Genomic DNA, 23,471 nt, shown 5'->3' with positions numbered 1-23,471 from the left:
CATATAGATGTCCATATCTGACTTTTTGAACTTATTTGTGGTCAAAGTGTCCTCAAAATTTTTCAAACTATAGAAAGTTATAGACTCCTTTTGATGATAAATCAGCTATTCAGAGGTCCCCTTTTGACCTCCTGAACATATTTCTGGCCAAAGAGTCCTCGATCTTGCGTTTTCTATACATACTCCTTCTGATGCTTCATAAGCCATATAGATGTCCATATCTGACTTTTTGAATTTATTTGTGGTCAAAGTGTCCTCAAAATTTTTCAAATTATAGAAAGTTATAGACTCCTTTTGATGATAAATCAGCTATACAGAGGTCCCCTTTTGACCTCCTGAACATATTTCTGGCCAAAGAGTCCTCGATCTTGCGTTTTCTATACATACTCCTTCTGATGCTTCATAAGCCATATATATGTCCATATCTGACATTTTGAACTTATTTGTGGTCAAAGTGTTCTCAAAATGTTTCAAACTATAGAAAGTTATAGACTCCTTTTGATGATAAATCAGCTATACAGAGGTCCCTTTTTGACCTACTGAACATATTTCTGGCCAAAGAGTCCTCGATCTTCCGTTTTCTATACATACTCATAGACTCCTTCTGATGCTTGGTAAGCCATATAGATGTCCATATCTGACCTTTTGAACTTATTTGTGGTCAAAGTGTCCTAAACAATTTTCAAACTATATAAAGTTATAGACTCCTTTTGATGATAAATCAGCTATACAGAGGTCCCCTTTTTTGACCTCCTGAACATATTTCTGGCCAAAGCGTCCTCGATCTTGGGCTTTCTATACATACTCATAGACTCCTTCTGAAGTTTCATAAGCCATATAGATGTTGTGGTAGAAATTTTACATTTAGATGTGTTCTTTTTTCTTTTAGATGTGTTTTTTACTTTTAGATGTGTTTTTTACTTTTAGAAGTGTACAACTTGTATTAACATCTTTCACTTTATTTGTATTGTACTGAAGAAATTTATTCATATAAGCTAAAGCACGTTATTAAAAATATATTTAATCAAGTGTTTTAGAAAAGCATAAGTTAAGACAAGCTTGCAGGGACAAAATGTTCTGAGTTATAGGAGACTAAGTAACAGAGAGACTATACGCACTTAAGTGCTTCAAGTGTCCTTTTGAGCTCCAAGTGTGAAAGTATGTGCGTAGCTTTTGTGAGCTCCAAGTGTGAAAGTATGTGCGTAGCTTAAGATCAAAAATAGAGATAAGCAAAATGTGTGAAGAGCTGCAGCTAAAAACAGGAACTTGTATCTAGCCACGATATTGTTTTCTGTCTAAGATATAATATACGCCAGACAAAGATTTTGAAGAAGACATATTACCTTTTAAGGTATTGATCCTTTGACACAGATGAAGCCTATCCAGGATGTGTTTAGGGGTATATAACTTGGGGAAGGGGACTAGCCCTTTGCCTTCTCATACCAGATGCGTTCTGTATGTGAATGTCAATTAGCTTGCAAGAAATAAACCTTTTTGATACTTTGACTTTTCAAAGGTCTCGACTTGTCTTCTTCCTCCTCTCGAATAGAATTATTTCCACAACAAATAGCGACGAGGAAGGATCGCAAAACTGATGACCTCCGTGGATGAAGCAATTGACTGATCATCCCAAAGACAAGAAGTCTCTGGCTCCGATACCCCGGCGCTAAACTGCAAGGGACGGGAGAATTGTAGACACCATGGCAGGCCTAGGTGGACGCGATCCCGAATAAAGAACCAAGCTGCAAAAAGCACTGTGAGAGAAAATTATTTACGTGGTAAATAAGAAAATTATTTGCGTATTGAATATTTTTCCTAAAAGGGTCAGGATTTTTGGAATAAGCCTGAAAGTAACTTCCAAAAGGATTTTGAGAATAAGTTTGAAAGTAACTTCTTAAAATGCCAGTGTTAATTCTTTTTCCAGAAAGGCCAGAATTTTGAGAATAAGACTGAAAGTTTTTCTCAAAAGTCTAGACAAGTTTGCGTTTTTTGGGAATAAGCCTGAAAGTAAGTTTTCCAAATATTTAATAAGGCACTTGTCTGGGAAAAAGACCTAGCATCGACGGATGTGGGCATTTTTGAAAGTCCTAGATTGACGGATTTAGGCAGGGCGTGGTGGCGACGCTGGGCAGGAGGATTAACACAGTAAATAGTACGTGGTGACCACGTGATGATAAAGATTTAAATACGCAAATATAAATACTATAAAGTAGAATCAATGGGAAGTAAAAGTTCTAAAGGAGAGGAGGAACGGGTTAATTCCTCTAAAAGCTCGTACAAAGCCATGGATAGAATAATGGGAACCTGGTACCATGCTTATGTGCCGTTTTTAATAAAACAATATGGATTTAACGGGGGTTTAAGTGTGTCACAGTTGACTCAAACCAAAGTGAATTGGGTGACTCATATTGTTAAGAAAAAAGACAAAGAGAATTACAAGAAATGTGGTGAAATCATAGTAAAATGGTTAGAAGAGGCAACACGCAGACAACAAAAACAAGTCTGTCGAGCCATCGCACCATTATACTCTGATAAAGAAAGACAGGATGCTTCAAAGAAAGCACTACAGAATCTTAAAGATGACTGTTGTGGCATTGCTGACTCTTCTTCTCCCTTTTTCGGTCAATACGTGAAAATGACGGTGGAGGACGGGGCGTATCCGGCTCATCGCCCACCTGCTCTCAATCCTACTCTGGACGGAGCTGCTGCAGGAGGAGTGCAAGCCAGTGAGCCAGCTGAACCGCCGCCCACATATGTTGCAACAGAGGAAAAGAGAGGTGACACATCGTCAACGCGCTCTGGGGCTCCATATCAAACAGGAAGGCGGCCGAGATGCAACAAAGACCTAGAAGAATTGCTAACTGCAAACATGAAAGACTTAACTTTGCACTCACGAAGACATACAAAAAGAAAACTTAACCAAAATTCGACCAGGTTGACGGGCAGACGGTATCAAGCGCCGCGACCGAACCTGCGAAATCAACGCAAGAGCCAGCAGACTGATGATTCAGAAACAGAGATAAAGAGTGAAAGTGATGATGACGATGGAGATTTTCAGGCACCGATGCTCGAAGTAGCCGGACCAGATGGAGCAGTTCTGGTAATGCGGCCATGGACCCAAGGGGAACTGAAACAAGCTTCTGAACACCTGCCAAACATCGAAGCAGGTGGGGCAAAATTAGGTGCTGATTTAGTTGTTTTCTGCAAAGAATTCAGACCGACTCTTGGTGAGCTGTGGAGACTAATGGTTTTGAAATATGGACCAGTGCACATGGCTAAACTGTCAGACTACTGGCCAGAAGATTCCCGTCCGATACACGTCGAATACGACCATCAGATGAACAATGACTACGCAAAGAAAGTCGATGATATAGTCAAAGCTTTAAAGAAAGTATTTCCACGTACGATGGACATCCACCAAGTTCGTCAATGTACTCAAGGAAAAGATGAAACTACTGAAGCATATTTCTTACGACTGAAAGAGTGCTTTGACCGCCATGGTGGTATAGAAAAAAGACAACCGCCAGCGGACCCGACTACGGGGGCTGTGGGATCTGATCCTTATGACGACTATTTAAGAACTTTGTTCATGGATGGACTGGACAGAGAAATTTCGAAAGAAATTGAAAAAAGCTGTGTTGGATGGCAATTGGCTTCTACAACAGAAATCAGACGACATGCGAGACATCACGAGGGAATCATCAAGAGGCAAAAGACAGTCAAAACCACCAAACAAGAAAAAGATCTTTCTCTGGCTCTGATAGCGCTGCACATGAATGAAAACAACAACCCCAAACCAAACCACTACCAACAAAACCAAAGAGGTGGTGGAGGAAGAGGCAGAGGACGTGGCCGTGGAAGAGGTCGACATTTTCCGCAAAATCAACAACGCCCAGATCGAGACACTAGTTTCTTCTGCGGACAAAAAGGACATTGGCGAGACACTTGTCCACAAGCAGCCTACAGACCAGAACAAGCAGATTGAGAGGAGGGGGGTGCGAGCAACGGGTCTCCTGTCTCTTCATCAGATAAGTATCATTTTCCTTTCGTTTTTGACTCTGCTCTCTGCAATGAAGAAGTGCTTGCTAATGTTTTCTATAAGGCTCATTATTATTATTATTAGAATTTATTAGGATTAGCCCCTTGAGATGTATCATCTCGTTTTCGAGGGGGTCCTTACAATGAAACACAATTACAACTTAAAGAACATAACAAGATTACAATTAACAATACATCAACAAACAGACAAAACACAAAAACACACCACCCAAAAAATAAAAAGAGCAACAGTACACATAACAACAACGACAGTTTCAATGATAGCATGTGCAATCTACTTTAAAATAAGATAATATAGATTGTTTAAACAACCAAAAAGAAGTAATGGATCTAATATCTACAGGCAAATTATTCCAGTCTAGTACAGCTTTAAACATAAATGCTCTCTTACCAATTGTTTTTCTAACACGAGGAACGAGAAAGTAAGTCTGAACAGAATGCCTAACTTGATGGTTTGAAGAAAAGAGTACAAAGTATTGTTGTAAATAACTAGGATAATCAAAGTAAATACATTTAAATATAAATTGGAGCCAGTGATTCTGCCTTCTCACATTCAAAGATGGCCACTGAAGTGCATCATACATTGTACAGTGGTGAGTGGAAAAAGAACATCCTAAAACAAATCTGCAAATTCTATTATATGCCGAATTAAGTGAGACAAGATCAGATTTTAATGCCGTCTGATAAACCACATCACAGTAATCAAAAAACGGAAATATTAATTGAGCAACTAGTTTCTTACGAACACTATAAGAGAAGCAATTTCGAGATCGATGCAAGATACTCATTCCAACATTGACTTTTCGTAAAACATGATTAATATGTGGTTTAAAGGAAAGTTTAGAATCGAGCCATAAACCAAGATATTTAATAGTGTCAACTCTATGCAGAGGAGTACCGTCTTTACATGATACAACACAAGAACAGGTTTTAGAATTAAGTTTATGTCTAGAACCAAAAATCATAGTATATGACTTGGTTTTATTAAGCACTAATTTATTAGCCAAAAGCCAGTCTTGTAAACTATTAAAATCCGATTGAAGAGATAATTCAATTTGTATAGGATCAGAATTACATATATATATGACAGTATCATCTGCGTAAAGTTGAACCTGACAGTTTTTAAGAAGTAATGGTAGATTATTTACATAAATAGAAAAAAGAAGTGGTCCCAGAACTGAACCTTGAGGCACACCTCTTTGCTGAATCAGAAAATCAGATTTATTCCCATTTAGGACAACGCATTGTTTCCTGTTGTGCAGATATGAAATAAACCACAAAATTGTATTTTTTGAACAACCAATAGCATGAAGTTTATCTAGAAGCAAATAACGATCAACCAAATCAAAAGCTTTAGTCAAATCAAGAAAAATAGCACCTGTGAGCTTTCCATTATCTGAGGCTGAAAACACATCATTTGTAAACTTAAGTAATTCAGTAGTTGTGGAATGATTAGACCTAAAACCAGATTGAGATGATGATAGAATATTATTGATAGATAAATAATTTGAAAGTTGTTTATAAATTAATTTTTCAAAAACTTTAGATATAGAACATATAATAGATATTGGTCTATAATTATTAATATCAAGTACATCACCTCCCTTATAAACCGGAGTAATGCGTGCACATTTCCAGATCACCGGCAACTCACATGTAGACAAAGAAAGATTAAATAAATCAGCTAGTGGATACATAAGAATATGTGAAGTTAATTTAAGATACCTATTTTCAATTCCATCTAATCCTTCACCACTAGTCACTTTTAATTCATCAATAGCACTCTGAACATCAATTGGAGCAATCTTCCCAAATGAAAATGAACTATTACATGATGCAGTCTCATTACAAATATCAGTATTCAAGTAAGAGGCGGATACTAAAGTAGACCAAACTGAAGAAAAATGCTGATTAAATTCTTGCGCAATAGATAAGGAGTCATGAAGTATTATATTATTATTAACTCTAATTTGATTAACTGAATGTTTATTTGATGTATTAATAATGTTTTTAATTTTATTCCAAAATTGTTTAGGATTTTTATAATGAAAAGAAAGACATTCTTTATAATAATTAGACTTTGCATTTCGAGTTTTTGTTTTGCTCAAATTTCTCAAATGCCTATAGACTTCCCAATCAGCATTACTTCTTGTCTGACGAAATGTTGTCCATGCTTTGTCCCTTTGCCTAAAAAGACTAATAAGTTCCGAATTAATCCAAGGAAGATGATTGCCCTTAACCCTAACAATTTTCCAAGGTGCATGCTTGTCTACAACATTTATAAACTCAGTATAAAAAAAATCCCAAGCGTCTTGTACATTAGGAATTAAATTATATCTATTCCAATTAATAGAAATCAGATCATGAATAAATAAATCTAAATTCAGTTTTTTATATTGTCTGATTTTAATTAATTTTGGTGGCAATTTAGGTACTTTAATTTTCCATACACAGAATATAATCGAATGATCACTAAAGCAGTCAGACATCACACCGGACCTTAAGAATCTCATAATTCTTTACCTTTGATAGAAGTAAATGTTCTTGACAAGACATTACTATTTTTGCTTGACACAGGAGCTAGTAACTCACTAATTAAAGAAACAGAATTGACAAAACGCCTCGGTTACGACTGTAACCTCGGTTCCCTGAAGAGGGAACGAGCGTTGCGTCGAGATTGACGCTATGGGAACGCATTGCGTGATTGCATCATGAAGCACTTGTAAAATCAGTCCAATGGCGTATAGGCGGGTGACGTCATGGCAGGAAGCTATAAAGCGCACCCAGACCAAACATTGTCAACTTCTGATAGGTCGAAGCAAGTCGGTCACAGGCGCGCCGGAAGTATGGCAAGGTGACGCAACGCTCGTTCCCTCTTCAGGGAACCGAGGTTACAGTCGTAACCGAGGCGTTCCCTTTCAAGGGAACTCGCGTTGCGTCGAGATTGACGCTATGGGAACGTCTATACCAACGCCACCATAGTGACCAGTGCCTGTCCTGTGTGAAATCAAGCGAGCACAACAAAGACAGAATAACCTGGGACACAGGAGTGAAGCCCAAAAGTAGGTATTAAACTCCATGAGTGTGTGCGGAAAGGAACCGCCCGCCGCATCTAGCACCTCTTGTAGGGATACCCCTAATACAAGGCTACAAAGCCGCCATACTGCTCCTGCTTCAACGCACCATGGAGGAAACCGGTTTGTTTCCTGTGCAGGGAGCTCTAGAGAGATTGTGGCCTCAACAACCTCAGTTGAGAGACCCGAGTCTATGAGTTGGGCCCCCCTCAGGGGCCAAACCCATACTCCCATAACTCTGTTCTCCAGAACTCCCGGAAGTAGAACAATCAGGGAAACCATTTACAGATGCTGAACTGCCACATCTGCATCCATATTAGCTCCACCGCCTCGGGGTGGAGTCTCCCTCCCCTGGGCCTCAGCCCCTGCCTCGACAGGATGTCTGCTCCCTGAATCTAGTGCCCAGGGACGTAGAGCCTGAGCCATCATCACCAGGTGATTAAGTGCCAGGTGAGATGGTGACCCGTCCACGGGCACCGAGCGACCATCCATGATCGCACCCCAGCCCGTGAGGGAAGCATCCGTCGTAAGCGTAAGCGACGACAATGAGCTCCCAGCACAGGATCCTGGGGACAAGAACCAAGGCTTTTTCCACATAACTAGGGCACGTAAGCATTGCCGCGTGACCCTGATCATGCGAAAGGGGTTTCCCCTCGGGGAAACTCTTTGGTCCTGAGCCACCACTGCAGGGGTCTCATGTACAACAGGCCAAAAGGTATCACGTTGGACACTGCTGCCATCAGACCCCACAGTCTCTGAAACTGTTTCACAGTGAGTGACTGGCATAGCTTTATTCTCTTCACAGCTGACAGGATGTACTCTATGCGTGCAGGTGAGAGGCATGCCTGCATCAACATTAAGTCCCAACCACGCCTAGAAAAAGTGGTCCTCTGTAGTGGAGAAAGCACACTATTTTTGGCGTTTAGCTGTAACCGCAACTCTTTCCTGTGGGCGAGATCGACATCTCGATGCCGAACTGCCAACCGATATTGGTATGCTTTGTCCCCAAAAGCAAACCTCAGGAACTTCCTGTGATATGGAAGGATGAAAATGTGGAAGTATGCGTCCTTGAGATCTATCGTGACAAACCAGTCCTCGGATCTGATCTGTGGCATGATTTGTCTCAGTGTTAACATTTTGAACTTGAGCTGAATGACTGACTCGTTCAGAACACTCAGATCAAAAAATGGGACACAACCCCCCATCCTTCTTTGGAACAATGAAATACCGACTGTAAAACCCGGTGTCCCTGCTGGAGGGAGGTACATATTCTATGGCCCCTTTCTCCAACAGGGTTTTCACTTCTTGTTCCATCTTGTACCAGAACCTGCTTGAGGCCCACCACGGTGGATAGGACCCCCATAAACCTGGGTGGGCGAGACCCGATGGTCTGCAGGACCCAACAAGAAATATTTGGCAGCATCTTCCACGCTGTAAAATATTTTAGCAGAGGTACCAGCCTCTCGAGACTGGCGTCTGGATTTAGTTGGTGTTGAACAGTCAGTCCTACGCCCTGTAACGCGAACCGGCAGGGAACGACTGAACTGACTGCTCTGGGACCCTCCTCGGAGGGGGCAAGCATCCCAGGACCACTACGTTTCCGGGTGGACCCTGAGATATGTGCTCGCCGGAGACCACTGCGCCCCGAAACACACAAGGTGGCGGGGTTAGCATAAAGGTCCCCTGAGGGCACCGAAGGGCAGCGGGCACCGTATAATGAGGTGTTAACCGCTTTAATTCGGGGGAGACTGCCCTCGTTGGCCTGACCCCTCAGGCGTCAGGACCTTTTCCCCACAGCCTTCTTGGAAATAATGATGGTCCTCAGATCTATCTTACTCCTTAAAGGCTGTGGTTAAGAGTGCCAGCCCGAACCCCAGTCCTTTAGTGGGGGCTCGGGAGCAGATCCTCTGCTACTGTTAAGATATGTTTGGCAGAAGTTTCCACGCTGCCAAAAAATCTACTAAGAGAACCAGTCTCTCAAGACTGGTGTAGGTGTTACTTGAGCGACCAATTTGGTGCCCTGTACGGCGAACCGGCAGGGAACGAACGAACTGACTGCTCTGGAACCCTCCTTGGAGGGGGCGGGCATCCCAGGACCACTACGTTTCCGGGTGGACCCTGAGATATGTGCTCGCCGGAGACCGCTGCGCCCCGAAACACACAAAGTGGCGGGGTTAGCATAACTGTCCCCTGAGGGCACCGAAGGGCAGCGGGCACCGTATAATGAGGTGTTTACCGCTTTAATTCGGAGGAGACTGCCCTCGTTGGCCTGACCCCTCAGGCGTCAGGACCTTTTCCCCACAGCCTTCTTGGAAATAATGATGGCCCTCAGATCTATCTTACTCCTTAAAGGCTGTGGTTAAGAGTGCCAGCCCGAACCCCAGTCCTTTAGTGGGGGCTCGGGAGCAGATCCACTGCTACTGTTAAGATATGTTTGGCAGAAGTTTCCACGCTGCCAAAAAATCTACTAAGAGAACCAGTCTCTCAAGACTGGTGTAGGTGTTACTTGAGCGACCAATTAGGTGCCCTGTACGGCGAACCGGCAGGGAGCGATCGAACTGACTGCTCTGGAACCCTCCTTGGAGGGGGCGGGCATCCCAGGACCACTACGTTTCCGGGTGGACCCTGAGATATGTGCTCGCCGGAGACCGCTGCGCCCCGAAACACACAAGGTGGCGGGGTTAGCATAACTGTCCCCTGAGGGCACCGAAGGGCAGCGGGCACCGTATAATGAGGTGTTAACCGCTTTCCTTCAGAGGAGATTGCCCTCATTGGCCTGACCCCTCAGGCGTCAGGACCTTTTCTCCACAGCCTTCTTGGAAATAATAACGGTCCTCAGATCCGCCTTACCCCTTGAAGGCTGCAGTTGAGAGTTCCAACCCAACCCCAGTCTTTTATCGGGGGATCAGGAGCAAACACTGTTTCTGTTGAGATATGTTTGGCAGAAGTTCCCACGCTGCCAAAAAATCTACTAAGAGAACCAGGCTCTCCAGACTGTTCTAGGTGTTTCTCAAGCAACCAATTCGGTGCCCTGTACGGCGAACCGGCAGGGAACAACCGAACTGACTGCTCTGAGACCCTCATCAGAGGGGGCGAACATCCCAGTGCTGCTACGTTTCTGGGCAGACACGGAGATGTGGGCTCGTCAGAGACCGTTGCGCCCCGAGGCACACGAGGTGGCGGGGTTGGCAGAACGGCCCCCCCAAAGACATCGAAGGGAAATGGGCTCCGTATAGTGAGGTGTTAACCACTTCCCACCGGAAATTAAGAGAACCAGCCTCTCGAGACTGGTCTCTGGTATTACTCAAGCGACCAATTCGCTGCCCTGAAGCGGCGCACCGGCAGGGAACAGCCAAAATGATTGCTCTGAGACCCTCCTCGGAGGGGGCAAGAATCCCAGCGCCGCTACGTTTACGGGCGGACAGTGAGATAAAGGCTCGTCTGAGACTAGAATTCACTGTAATTAATTTCCCCACAGAATTTCACCATTTATTTCCTCAGAATTAAATGCAGCCAAAGACCAACCAGACAAGTCAACACGGTCTGGATGAAAGGCTGAATAGTATATTAATACCGAAATCTAACTCCTCAGACATCAGATAAGTACATAGCCTATTTAATTTCCTCAAAAATTAAATGCAACCAAATGTCAACCAGACAAGTAGAAACGGTCTGGATGAAAGGCTGAATACTATATTAATATAGAAATAACTCCTCAGAGATCAGATGAGGACATATTTAATTCTCTCAAAAATTAAATGCAGCCAATATCAACCAGACAAGTAAACACGGTCTGGATGAAAGGCTGAATACTACATTAATATAGACCTTGGTCTGGATGAAAAATGGAATATATTATTTTCATACATCATCTTTCAAAGCCAGACAAATATTTAATTTCTCCGAATTAAATTCATATTATATTCTCAAACAAAAAGAACCACAATAATAGTTTACAAACACATAATAGTTTGCAAACAATCATAATAGAGAAAGAGAGAAAAGGAAATTCCCGTCTGCTCAGTTCCCTGTGTGTATAAATATATCGGACCTATTATCTACACGTTGCCTCGGCAAACGCGCAATCTGAGCCACTAGATTCTTATTGCAGAGATGCAGACTCATAATCTACGCGCTGCCTCGGCAAACGCGCGATCTGAGCCACTAGATTCTTAATGCAGAGATGCAGACTCATAATCTACGCGCTGCCTCGGCAAACGCGCGATCTGAGCCATTAGATTCTTATTGCAGCCCCGTAATCTACGCGCTGCCTCAGCACACGCGAGATCCGAGATCGAGTCACAGAATCTTTATTGCAGACCCGTAGCCTATCTACGCGCTGAACGCGAGATCCAAGCCAAATAATCTTTCTCGACTTTCTTCCCTCGAGAAGAAAGCCAACAGGAGCAGAGCTAAAACTCTCGAAGTGCATATGTTACACGTCAGGAATTATGAATGGACACTGTCAGCCCCATTTTACTAGAGCTGACCGTGCATGCTCTACTTACAAACAAACAACACATAAATCGCGTGTATCCCCACTCGTAATGAAGCGAGAGCGGGGAGGAACACGCGATCCAAAATGCTGTTTGCTCGCCATTATATTCCTGTCTAGATATATAATATGCTTGAGGACAAACAACAATAAATAGACAGAGACAGATTTCACAGAGAGCGCTTGCTGAAGACACAGAAGCTGACAATGTTTGGTCTGGGTGCGCTTTATAGCTTCCTGCCATGACGTCACCCGCCTATACGCCATTGGACTGATTTTACAAGTGCTTCATGATGCAATCACGCAATGCGTTCCCATAGCGTCAATCTCGACGCAACGCGAGTTCCCTTGAAAGGGAACCCATTCCACTTTCTGGAAAAACAACCTGTTCCAGAAGTGCAACGGGTCATGTGGTCACAGAACCATTCTCAACGCCGTTTGAGTGTTCAATTGATGAGAAAAAATTTGAGCATTGTTTTTTGATTACTCAGACGTGTCCAGTTAATCTGATGGGTAGAGATTTGCTCTGTAAGCTGGGTGTTTCTGTTCACTGTACTACTCAAGGGCTTTTTGCTGGCATGAGGATGTTGCATGTAGATACAGGGGAAACCCCTTTGTTTGTCTACGAATGGCAAGTTTCTAACACGTGTCTAACCGCAAAGGCTCATGACAGAGTGTTGCCATCGTCTGAATTTATGAATGACACAGATTTGCACTGTACTTCACATGTCAGCACTGAACCTGATGATGAATATGTACAGTGTTGGTTTAATGTTGATGTGGAAAATGTAAAGACAGATTATCTGTATTGGACAAACCACTGGTGTGTTTTGAGTGTGAAACTGACTGACAAACAGGCAATGTTTTATGACGTGGAAAATGCACAGCCTCATATATCACTAGCCAAACCAGTGAAGGCTGAATGGCGTGACGCAGGTCCCTTCATGGCCAAATGCCATGAACTGACCGACTGGGTCATAATAGATCAAAAAAGACTGATCTGCCAAAGTGAAAGTACCGGATGGTTTAAACAACCATGTCATAAAACATTGAGAGGTTTGAGAGCAGTCACAGTGTGGGAAGAGGAAACAACACTTGATAGTCTGACCTTATCGCACCTCCCAGTCATCCCAGAGGGGTTGGAGGGAGTTCCGAGTTGTCTATGGGCTAAAGATAAATATGATGTGGGTCTGATTGCAGGCTGTGAACCGGTTCAAATTAAACCCAAATCTGACTATAGACCAAAAAAAATGCAATATCCATTGAAAAAGGAAGCGATTGAGGGCATTACTCCAGTGTTTAATTCTTTGTTGGAAAAAGGGGTCATTATTGAATGTCCGGACTCACCTGTCCGTACACCTATTTTTCCAGTTAAGAAAATACGTGATTCAAACCAGGCCACTCAATATAGATTCGTTCAGGATCTCAAAGCTGTTAATGACGCAGTACAAGCCAGAACTCCGAACGTTCAAAATCCTTATACGATCTTATCTCAGATTCCGGCTGACACCAAATGTTACACGCTGGTTGACATTGCGAATGCATTCTTTAGTGTTCCAGTACATCCTGACTCACAATTTTGGTTCGCATTTAACTTCAATGGTAAAGCGTACACCTTCACACGTTTACCGCAGGGTTTCTGTGAAAGTCCGACCGTTTTTAGCGAAGCTTTAAAACGTAGTTTGGAAGATTTGGTACTTCCACCTGGCGTGGCTCTGTTGCAGTATGTTGATGACTTGTTACTTTGCTGTCCAAATGAACAGATCTGTAAGCAGGCTACCATCACATTGTTAACCTACTTAGCAGAGCGGGGACACGAGGTCAACCCGAGTAAAATAGCTGTAAATCAAACCAAAGTTACCTTTTTAGGTCATGTGTTGACAGCAAATGGGAAGTCATTATCTGACAAAAGAGTCACAGCCATACAAAACATTCCTAAACCAATCACAAAGAAACAAATGATGTCATTTTTAGGAATGACCTCGTATTGTAGAACATTCATTCCTAGCTACAGCGAAAAGGAAGGACCTTTGTCAGCGTTAATTTATGGTCAGGAAATGGCAGCCTCTGACAAACTGACATGGACCACAGAGGCAGAGAGTGCCTTTTGTGAAATGAAACAGGCATTGCTGAGTTCGCCTATGCTTGGTATTCCAAACGCAGATAAATCATATACACAGACAGTAGCTGAGAAAGATGGTTACATGTCCTCTGTTTTGTTACAAGAACACGGAGGAAAGTTGAGGGCCGTGGCGTATTTCTCAACGAGATTAGACGCAGTAGCAAGAGGGTTCCCTGCTTGTCTAAGAGCTGTGGCTGCAGCAGAGCGAGCTGTGATAGCCTCTAGAGATTTTGTAGGTTTTAGCGACCTAACACTGTTAGTACCACATGCTGTGTCACTAATTTTGTTAGAACAGAAGACTTCTCATTTATCTGCAGCCCGGTGGCTGAGATATAATTTTGTGCTGTTGGAAATGCCTAACGTTACTGTTAAACGTTGTAATGTTTTAAATCCAGCAAATCTGCTCCCAACGGAACAGGATGGTGAACCACACTGTTGTGTTTCAGCTTTGGAACAGATATGTAGTCCAAGACCAGACTTGAAAGACGAGGCCTTACTCAACAGTGACATGATCCTTTTTGTGGATGGGTCGTCCAGTAGGGATGACCTTGGCAAAAACAGGGCTGGATACGCAGTAGTTTCATTAACTGAGGTTCTTGAACAACAATCACTGCCGTCACATTTTTCTGCACAAGCTGCTGAACTGGTTGCTCTGACTGAAGCATGCAAATTGGCAAGTGGCCAACGTGTTACAATTTACACTGACTCCAGGTATGCTTTTGGCGTTGTGCACGATTTAGGCTCATTATGGAGACATCGAAAGTTTCTGAAAGCAGATGGTAAACCAATATTGAATCACCTGCTTGTGAGTCAATTGTTGGATGCTTTGCTGTTGCCAAAAGAAGTGGCAGTGTGCAAATGCCAGGCCCATACTTCGGGTAGCGATGACGTTTCCAAAGGAAACAGATCTGCAGATTTAGCTGCAAAGGCTGGGGCTCTGCTTCCTGTTCAGATAACCACAGCAGCACGGCTGAATGAGGAACTAGGTGACATAGAGGCCATGCAACAGCACGCCTCTGAAATTGACAAGCGAAAATGGAGAGAGGCAGAATGTATGTATAAGAATGGACAATGGTGGGGCCCCAATAATAAACCGTGTTTACCTTCTCATTTCTTTCAAGCATATGCTAAACTAACGCATGGTTTGGACCATACTTCCAAGACGGGAATGTTTTCTATTATGCAAAATAACTGGTTTACTAAAGGTTTTTCCACAGTGGCAGCAGATTTTTGCAGCAGATGTCTGATCTGCGGAACTAACAATGTCGGCAGGGGTCAGGCAATGAGACAGGCGGGGCATCCCAGGCCGCCAAGACCATTCTCACATGTAATGCTTGATTATATTGACTTGACACAATCAGATAAAAAGAAATACTGCATAGTTGCCGTGGATCTTTTCTCAGGTTGGATTGAGGCTCTGCCAACAGCAAAAGCAGATGCACAAGGAGTGGCGAAATTACTCCTACAAGAAATTGTCCCACGATGGGGAATTCCTGAGAAATTATCAAGTGACAATGGCTCACATTTTGTAAACAGTGCAATTTCAGCAGTTGAAGCTTTCTTGGGTACTCCCTGGAAGCATTTTTGTTCCTATCATCCGGAATCAGCCGGAGCGGTGGAAAGACAGAACCAAGTTATGAAAAACAAACTGGTAAAAATTTGTGATGAGACAGGGCTTTCATGGCCAAAGGCCCTGCCCATTGCTTTGACTTATATGAGAATGAGAAAGAGGGGGCGAGCACAACTCTCACCATTTGAGATTCTGTTTGCTCGTCCACCTCACATGGGCTGGGAACCTCAAAATCCTAGACCACTGCCTGACACCACTCTATGTGAACATGACATGTTGCAATATTGTGTTGAACTGGATAAGGTGTTCTGTGATATTTCAAAACAGGTCCAGGCAGCAGCTCCAGAGCCAGCTGAGACAGCCCTGCACAGCATCAGGCCAGGAGATTTCGTGCTGATAAAGGATCTGAGGCGGAAGCACTGGAGAGCAAAGAGGTGGCAGGGGCCATTTCAGGTTTTGCTGACAACTCACACTGCAGTGAAAGTCGCAGAGAGGGCTCCGTGGATCCATGGGACGCACTGTCGAAAAGTGCCAGCTCCTGCGGTAGCTGCAACGGAAGAAGAATCCCATACACAGCTAACGAGCACCTAATAGGGATCAGGCTAACCAGAGGTGTATGCCATCCTGTAGGTTACCAATTTGAAAATCATCATCATTGGAGAGAAGACGAATCAATAGTACGGGACGATTCAGCGATTTTAGGGGTAATAAGAACTGTGACAAGAACTTTGTGGTGCTTTGACGGCGTGGGACTTGCAGTGAACTGTTTAATAATATCTACCAGACCGGCCCTGAGACCAACAATACATAGAGACACTGGACTTATATCCTTTTCACAGGATCAAAATGTAACAGACATAATAGCGCACATGAAAATGGCTGTAGCCACCCCAGGAGACATGTCATCTTCGATAGGTGACTGGTTTTCAGGCCTAGAGGGGTGGATGAGATGGGTGATAAGTACAGTTTTGCCAATAGCATGTTTGATTTTGATTTTGCTTTTGATGATCCCATGTGTTATGAATTGTATTTCTACAATCACTGCTAGGGCAGTGAATACCACGATGGTTAGAGTGACTGAAGGGGAATATGTAACAATGATACAAAGGGCCCCAGAGTATGAGGTTGGGGTTACAGTGCCTGAAGGTGAGGCACGCGAGAATGAGAGCGAACATGAGTTTGACTAAGAAATGAAGTAACCATGGGAAAAATTTACCTGTTGTAAATTACTATGATTATGGAGGAGTAAATGTCAAATTTTGTGTATGTTCTTTGAATGAACAGATGGGGAAATGTGGTAGAAATTTTACATTTAGATGTGTTCTTTTTTCTTTTAGATGTGTTTTTTACTTTTAGATGTGTTTTTTACTTTTAGAAGTGTACAACTTGTATTAACATCTTTCACTTTATTTGTACTCATAAGCATTTGAAGAAATTTATTCATATAAGCTAAAGCACGTTATTAAAAATATATTTAATCAAGTGTTTTAGAAAAGCATAAGTTAAGACAAGCTTGCAGGGACAAAATGTTCTGAGTTATAGGAGACTAAGTAACAGAGAGACTATACGCACTTAAGTGACCCTCTGTACTTCAAGTGTCCTTTTGAGCTCCAAGTGTGAAAGTATGTGCGTAGCTTTTGTGAGCTCCAAGTGTGAAAGTATGTGCGTAGCTTAAGATCAAAAATAGAGATAAGCAAAATGTGTGAAGAGCTGCAGCTAAAAACAGGAACTTGTCCACGATATTGTTTTCTGTCTAAGATATAATATACGCCAGACAAAGATTTTGAAGAAGACATATTACCTTTTAAGGTATTGATCCTTTGACACAGATGAAGCCTATCCAGGATGTGTTTAGGGGTATATAACTTGGGGAAGGGGACTAGCCCTTTGCCTTCTCATACCAGATGCGTTCTGTATGTGAATGTCAATTAGCTTGCAAGAAATAAACCTTTTTGATACTTTGACTTTTCAAAGGTCTCGACTTGTCTTCTTCCTCCTCTCGAATAGAATTATTTCCACAACAATGTCCATATCTGACATTTTGAACTTATTTGTGGTCAAAGTGTCCTAAATTTTTTTCAATCTATAGAAAGTTATAGACTCCTTTTGATGATAAATCAGCTATTCAGAGGGCCCCTTTTGACCTCCAGAACATATATCTGGACAAAGAGTCCTCAATCTTGCGTTTTCTATACATACTCATAGACTCCTTCTGATGTTTCATAAGCCATATAGATGTCCATATCTGACATTTTGAACTTATTTGTGGTCAAAGTGTCCTAATTTTTTTTCAAACTATAGAAAGTTATAGACTCCTTTTGATGATAAATCAGCTATACAGACGTCCCCTTTTTTGACCTCCTGAACATATTTCTGGCCAAAGAGTCCTCGATCTTGGGCTTTCTATACATACTCATAGACTCCTTCTGAAGTTTCATAAGCCATATAGATGTCCATATCTGACATTTTGAACTTATTTGTGGTCAAAGTGTCCTAAATTTTTTTCAAACTATAGAAAGTTATAGACTCCTTTTGATGATAAATCAGCTATTCAGAGGTCCCCTTTTGACCTCCTGAACATATTTCTGGCCAAAGAGTCCTCGATCTTGCGTTTTCTATACATACTCCTTCTGATGCTTCATAAGCCATATAGATGTCCATATCTGACATTTTGAACTTATTTGTGGTCAAAGTGTCCTAAATTTTTTTCAAACTATAGAAAGTTATAGACTCCTTTTGATAATAAATCAGCTATACAGAGGTCCCCTTTTAACCTCCTGAACATATTTCTGCCAAAGAGTCCTCGATCTTGCGTTTTCTATACATACTCCTTCTGATGCTTCATAAGCCATATAGATGTCCATATCTGACTTTCTGAACTTATTTGTGGTCAAAGTGTCCTCAAAATTTTTCAAATTATAGAAAGTTATAGACACCTTTTGATGATAAATCAGCTATACAAAGGTCCCCTTTTGACCTCCAGAACATATTTCTGGCCAAAGAGTCCTCAATCTTGCGTTTTCTATACATACTCATAGTCTCCTTCTGATGTTTCATAAGCCATATAGATGTCCATATCTGACATTTTGAACTTATTTGTGGTCAAAGTGTCCTAAAAAATTTTCAAACTATGTAAAGTTATAGACTCCTTTTGATGATAAATCAGCTATACAGAGGTCCCCTTATGACCTCCTGAACATATTTCTGGCCAAAGAGTCCTCGATCTTGCGTTTTCTATACATACTCCTTCTGATGCTTCATAAGCCATATAGATGTCCATATCTGACTTATTGAACTTATTTGTGGTCAAAGTGTCCTCAAAATTTTTCAAACTATAGAAAGTTATAGACTCCTTTTGATGATAAATCAGCTATACAGAGGTCCCCTTTTGACCTCCTGAACATATTTCAGGCCAAAGAGTCCTCGATCTTGCGTTTTCTATACATACTCCTTCTGATGCTTCATAAGCCATATAGATGTCCATATCTGACATTTTGAACTTATTTGTGGTCAAAGTGTCCTCAAAATGTTTCAAACTATAGAAAGTTATAGACTCCTTCTGGTGATAAATCAGCTATACAGAGGTCCCTTTTTGACCTACTGAACATATTTCTGGCCAAAGAGTCCTCGATCTTCCGTTTTCTATACATACTCATAGACTCCTTCTGATGCTTCGTAAGCCATATAGATGTCCATATCTGACCTTTTGAACTTATTTGTGGTCAAAGTGTCCTAAACAATTTTCAAACTATTTAAAGTTATAGACTCCTTTTGATGATAAATCAGCTATACAGAGGTCCCCTTTTTTGACCTCCTGAACATATTTCTGGCCAAAGAGTCCTCGATCTTGGGCTTTCTATACATACTCATAGACTCCTTCTGAAGTTTCATAAGCCATATAGATGTCCATATCTGACATTTTGAACTTATTTGTGGTCAAAGTGTCCTAAATTTTTTTCAAACTATAGAAAGTTATAGACTCCTTTTGATGATAAATCAGCTATTCAGAGGGCCCCTTTTGACCTCCAGAACATATTTCTGGCCAAAGAGTCCTCAATCTTGTGTTTTCTATACATACTCATAGACTCCTTCTGATGTTTCATAAGCCATATAGATGTCCATATCTGACATTTTGAACTTATTTGTGGTCAAACTGTCCTAAAAATTTTTCAAACTATAGAAAGTTATAGACTCCTTTTGATGATAAATCAGCTATACAGACGTCCCCTTTTTTGACCTACTGAACATATTTCTGGCCAAAGAGTCCTCGATCTTGGGCTTTCTATACATACTCATAGACTCCTTCTGAAGTTTCATAAGCCATATAGATGTCCATATCTGACATTTTGAACTTATTTGCGGTCAAAGTGTCCTAAATTTTTTTCAAACTATAGAAAGTTATAGACTCCTTTTGATGATAAATCAGCTATTCAGAGGGCCCCTTTTTACCTCCTGAACATATTTCTGGCCAAAGAGTACTCAATCTTGCGTATTCTATACATACTCATAGACTCCTTCTGATGTTTCATAAGCCATATAGATGTCCATATCTGACATTTTGAACTTATTTGTGGTCAAAGTGTCCTAAATTTTTTTCAAACTATAGAAAGTTATAGACTCCTTTTGATGATAAATCAGCTATACAGACGTCCCCTTTTTTGACCTCCTGAACATATTTCTGGCCAAAGAGTCATCGATCTTGGGCTTTCTATACATACTCATAGACTCCTTCTGAAGTTTCATAAGCCATATAGATGTCCATATCTGACATTTTGAACTTATTTGTGGTCAAAGTGTCCTAAATTTTTTTCAAACTATAGAAAGTTATAGACTCCTTTTGATGATAAATCAGCTATACAGAGGGACCCTTTTGACCTCCTGAACATATTTCTGGCCAAAGAGTCCTCGATCTTGCGTTTTCTATACATAATCCTCCTGATGCTTCATAAGCCATATAGTGTCACATGCCTGTCCTGTCTTGTGCTGCACATGGGTGTTTTGTTATTTTGGGCCATGTGCTCGTGTCTATTGTCTAGCCCCTCCCATCTTGTTATCTAATTATTGATTATTTGTTCCACCTGTTCCCTCTTGATTTATTCCCTTTTTAAGTCCCCTCTTGTTTGCTGTCTGTGTTGGTTCGTTGTCAAATGTTTCTTGTTTCCCCGTGACCCTGCAGTTAGTTTCATGTTCTGGTTTTGTTTGGTATTGTGTTTACTAGTTATGTTTTTCCCCCTCGTGGGTTTTGTTTTGTGTTTGTTCTTTCTTTATTAATAAATAACCACTCTTCCGCACTTGAGTCCTCGCACCTTTTGTACTTCCCCAAGTCGTGACAGAACGAACCAACCCAAAGATGTGGATTCAGCGGAGTGAGTTTTTTTCTGGCGAGGATAAGGGGTCTCCAATCTCCTTGTTTGAGTATTTCGCCAGGTGTGCTCAGAGGACTATGGAGGAGGAGAGACTCATGGCAGATGGCGGTCAGCAGAAGGGCAAGCCCTCACCGCTGGTCCCGAGACGGAGGAGAGGAAGGAAGAACCCCTCCGTGACTGTTCCGGTGGTCCCGAGTCCGGTGGTCCCGAGTCCGGTGGTCCCGAGTCCGGTGGTCTCGAGTCCGGGGATCCCGAGTCCAGTGGTCCCGAAACGGAGGAGAAGGAAGAATCCCTTCGCAACAGTGCCGGTGATTCCAGTTCCGGTGGTCCCAGTTCCGGTGGTCCCAGTTCCGGTGGTCCCGAATCCGGTGGATCATAACACGGAGACCATCCCGGAGGTGACTATCGTCCTTAATGAACCTCCCAGACGTCGTCCTCTGCCCAGGCGTCTTGCCCTGCCCGCGCCGCCCAGGCGTACTGTTCTGCCGGTCCCGCCCGAGCTGCTCGCCCTGCCGGCCCCGCACGAGCTGCTCGCCCTGCCGGCCCCGCCCGAGCTGCTCGCCCTGCCGGCCCCGCCCGAGCTGCTCGCCACGTCGGCCAATCCAGAGACTGTTCACGTCACGTCTGCCGAGCCTGTGTCTCCGGACAAGATGGCCGCCACCGAGTCTGTTCACGTCACGTCTGCCGAGCCTGTGTCTTTGGACAAGATGGCCGCCACAGAGACTGTTCATGTCACGTCTGCCGAGCCTGTGTCTTCGGACAAGATGGCCGCCGCCGAGCCTGTTCACGTCACGCCTGCCGAGTCTGTGTCTTCGGACAGGATGGCCGCCGAGCCTGTTCACGTCACGCCTGCCGAGCCTGTGTCTTCGGACAAGATGGCCGCCGCCGAGCCTGCTCACGTCACGCCTGCCGAGCCTGTGTCCCCTGACAAGATGGCCGCCGTCGAGCCTGTGTCTGAGCCGGTGGTGTCTGTTCCTGAGCCTGAGCCCTCAGTGACCGCGACACTGGCCATTATGGCCACAGCCATGTGGTGTGTGTGGGCTACACACACACTTGAGCCGGTGGTGTCTGTTCCTGAGCCGGTGGTGTCTGTTCCTGAGCCGGTGGTGTCTGTTCCTGAGCCGGTGGTGTCTGTTCCTGAGCCGGTGGTGTCTGTTCCTGAGCCGGTGGTGTCTGTTCCTGAGCCGGTGGTGTCTGTTCCTGAGCCGGTGGTGTCTGTTCCTGAGCCGGTGGTGTCTGTTCCTGAGCCGGTGGTGTCTGTTCCTGAGCCGGTGGTGTCTGTTCCTGAGCCGGTGGTGTCTGTTCCTGAGCCGGTGATGTCTGTTCCAGTTCCTGAGCCAGTGTCTGTTCCTGAGCCGGAGCCAGTGTCTGTTCCTGAGCCGGAGCCAGTGTCTGTTCCTGAGCCGGAGCCAGTGTCTGTTCCTGAGCCGGAGCCAGTGTCTGTTCCTGAGCCGGAGCCAGTGTCTGTTCCTGAGCCGGAGCCAGTGTCTGTTCCTGAGCCGGAGCCAGTGTCTGTTCCTGAGCCGGAGCCAGTGTCTGTTCCTGAGCCGGAGCCAGTGTCTGTTCCTGAGCCGGAGCCAGTGTCTGTTCCTGAGCCGGAGCCAGTGTCTGTTCCTGAGCCGGAGCCAGTGTCTGTTCCTGAGCCGGAGCCAGTGTCTGTTCCTGAGCCGGAGCCAGTGTCTGTTCCTGAGCCGGAGCCAGTGTCTGTTCCTGAGCCAGAGCCAGTGTCTGTTCCTGAGCCAGAGCCAGTGTCTGTTCCTGAGCCGGTGATGTCTGTTCCAGTTCCTGAGCCAGTGTCTGTTCCTGAGCCAGAGCCAGTGTCTGTTCCTGAGCCGGTGATGTCTGTTCCAGTTCCTGAGCCAGTGTCTGTTCCTGAGCCGGAGCCAGTGTCTGTTCCTGAGCCGGAGCCAGTGTCTGTTCCTGAGCCGGAGCCAGTGTCTGTTCCTGAGCCGGAGCCAGTGTCTGTTCCTGAGCCGGAGCCAGTGTCTGTTCCTGAGCCGGAGCCAGTGTCTGTTCCTGAGCCGGAGCCAGTGTCTGTTCCTGAGCCGGAGCCAGTGTCTGTTCCTGAGCCGGAGCCAGTGTCTGTTCCTGAGCCGGAGCCAGTGTCTGTTCCTGAGCCGGAGCCAGTGTCTGTTCCTGAGCCGGAGCCAGTGTCTGTTCCTGAGCCGGAGCCAGTGTCTGTTCCTGAGCCGGAGCCAGTGTCTGTTCCTGAGCCGGAGCCAGTGTCTGTTCCTGAGCCGGAGCCAGAGCCAGTGTCTGTTCCTGAGCCAGAGCCAGTGTCTGTTCCTGAGCCGGTGATGTCTGTTCCAGTTCCTGAGCCAGTGTCTGTTCCTGAGCCAGAGCCAGTGTCTGTTCCTGAGCCGGTGATGTCTGTTCCAGTTCCTGAGCCAGTGTCTGTTCCTGAGCCGGAGCCAGTGTCTGTTCCTGAGCCGGAGCCAGTGTCTGTTCCTGAGCCGGAGCCAGTGTCTGTTCCTGAGCCGGAGCCAGTGTCTGTTCCTGAGCCGGAGCCAGTGTCTGTTCCTGAGCCGGAGCCAGAGCCAGTGTCTGTTCCTGAGCCAGAGCCAGTGTCTGTTCCTGAGCCGGTGATGTCTGTTCCAGTTCCTGAGCCAGTGTCTGTTCCTGAGCCAGAGCCAGTGTCTGTTCCTGAGCCGGTGATGTCTGTTCCAGTTCCTGAGCCAGTGTCTGTTCCTGAGCCGGAGCCAGTGTCTGTTCCTGAGCCGGAGCCAGTGTCTGTTCCTGAGCCGGAGCCAGTGTCTGTTCCTGAGCCGGAGCCAGTGTCTGTTCC

At 44.2% G+C, this 23,471-nt stretch overlaps 1 long non-coding RNA gene across 1 annotated transcript; it reads left to right on the top strand.

Moving 5' to 3' along the window:
• The first annotated feature begins 1,221 nt into the window (after positions 1 to 1,221).
• Positions 1,222 to 17,290, top strand: LOC308681265. The gene is made up of 3 exons (XR_014029010.1): positions 1,222 to 1,351; positions 1,550 to 1,778; positions 15,648 to 17,290. It is a non-coding gene; the product is annotated as an uncharacterized lncRNA (long non-coding RNA).
• Positions 17,291 to 23,471: the final 6,181 nt, after the last annotated feature.

The sequence above is a fragment of the Scardinius erythrophthalmus genome (genome assembly GCF_964197995.2).
Source record: "Scardinius erythrophthalmus genome assembly, chromosome: 20".
Taxonomy (NCBI): Eukaryota; Metazoa; Chordata; class Actinopteri; order Cypriniformes; family Leuciscidae; genus Scardinius; species Scardinius erythrophthalmus.
This window is presented reverse-complemented; position numbering and strand designations above follow the sequence as displayed.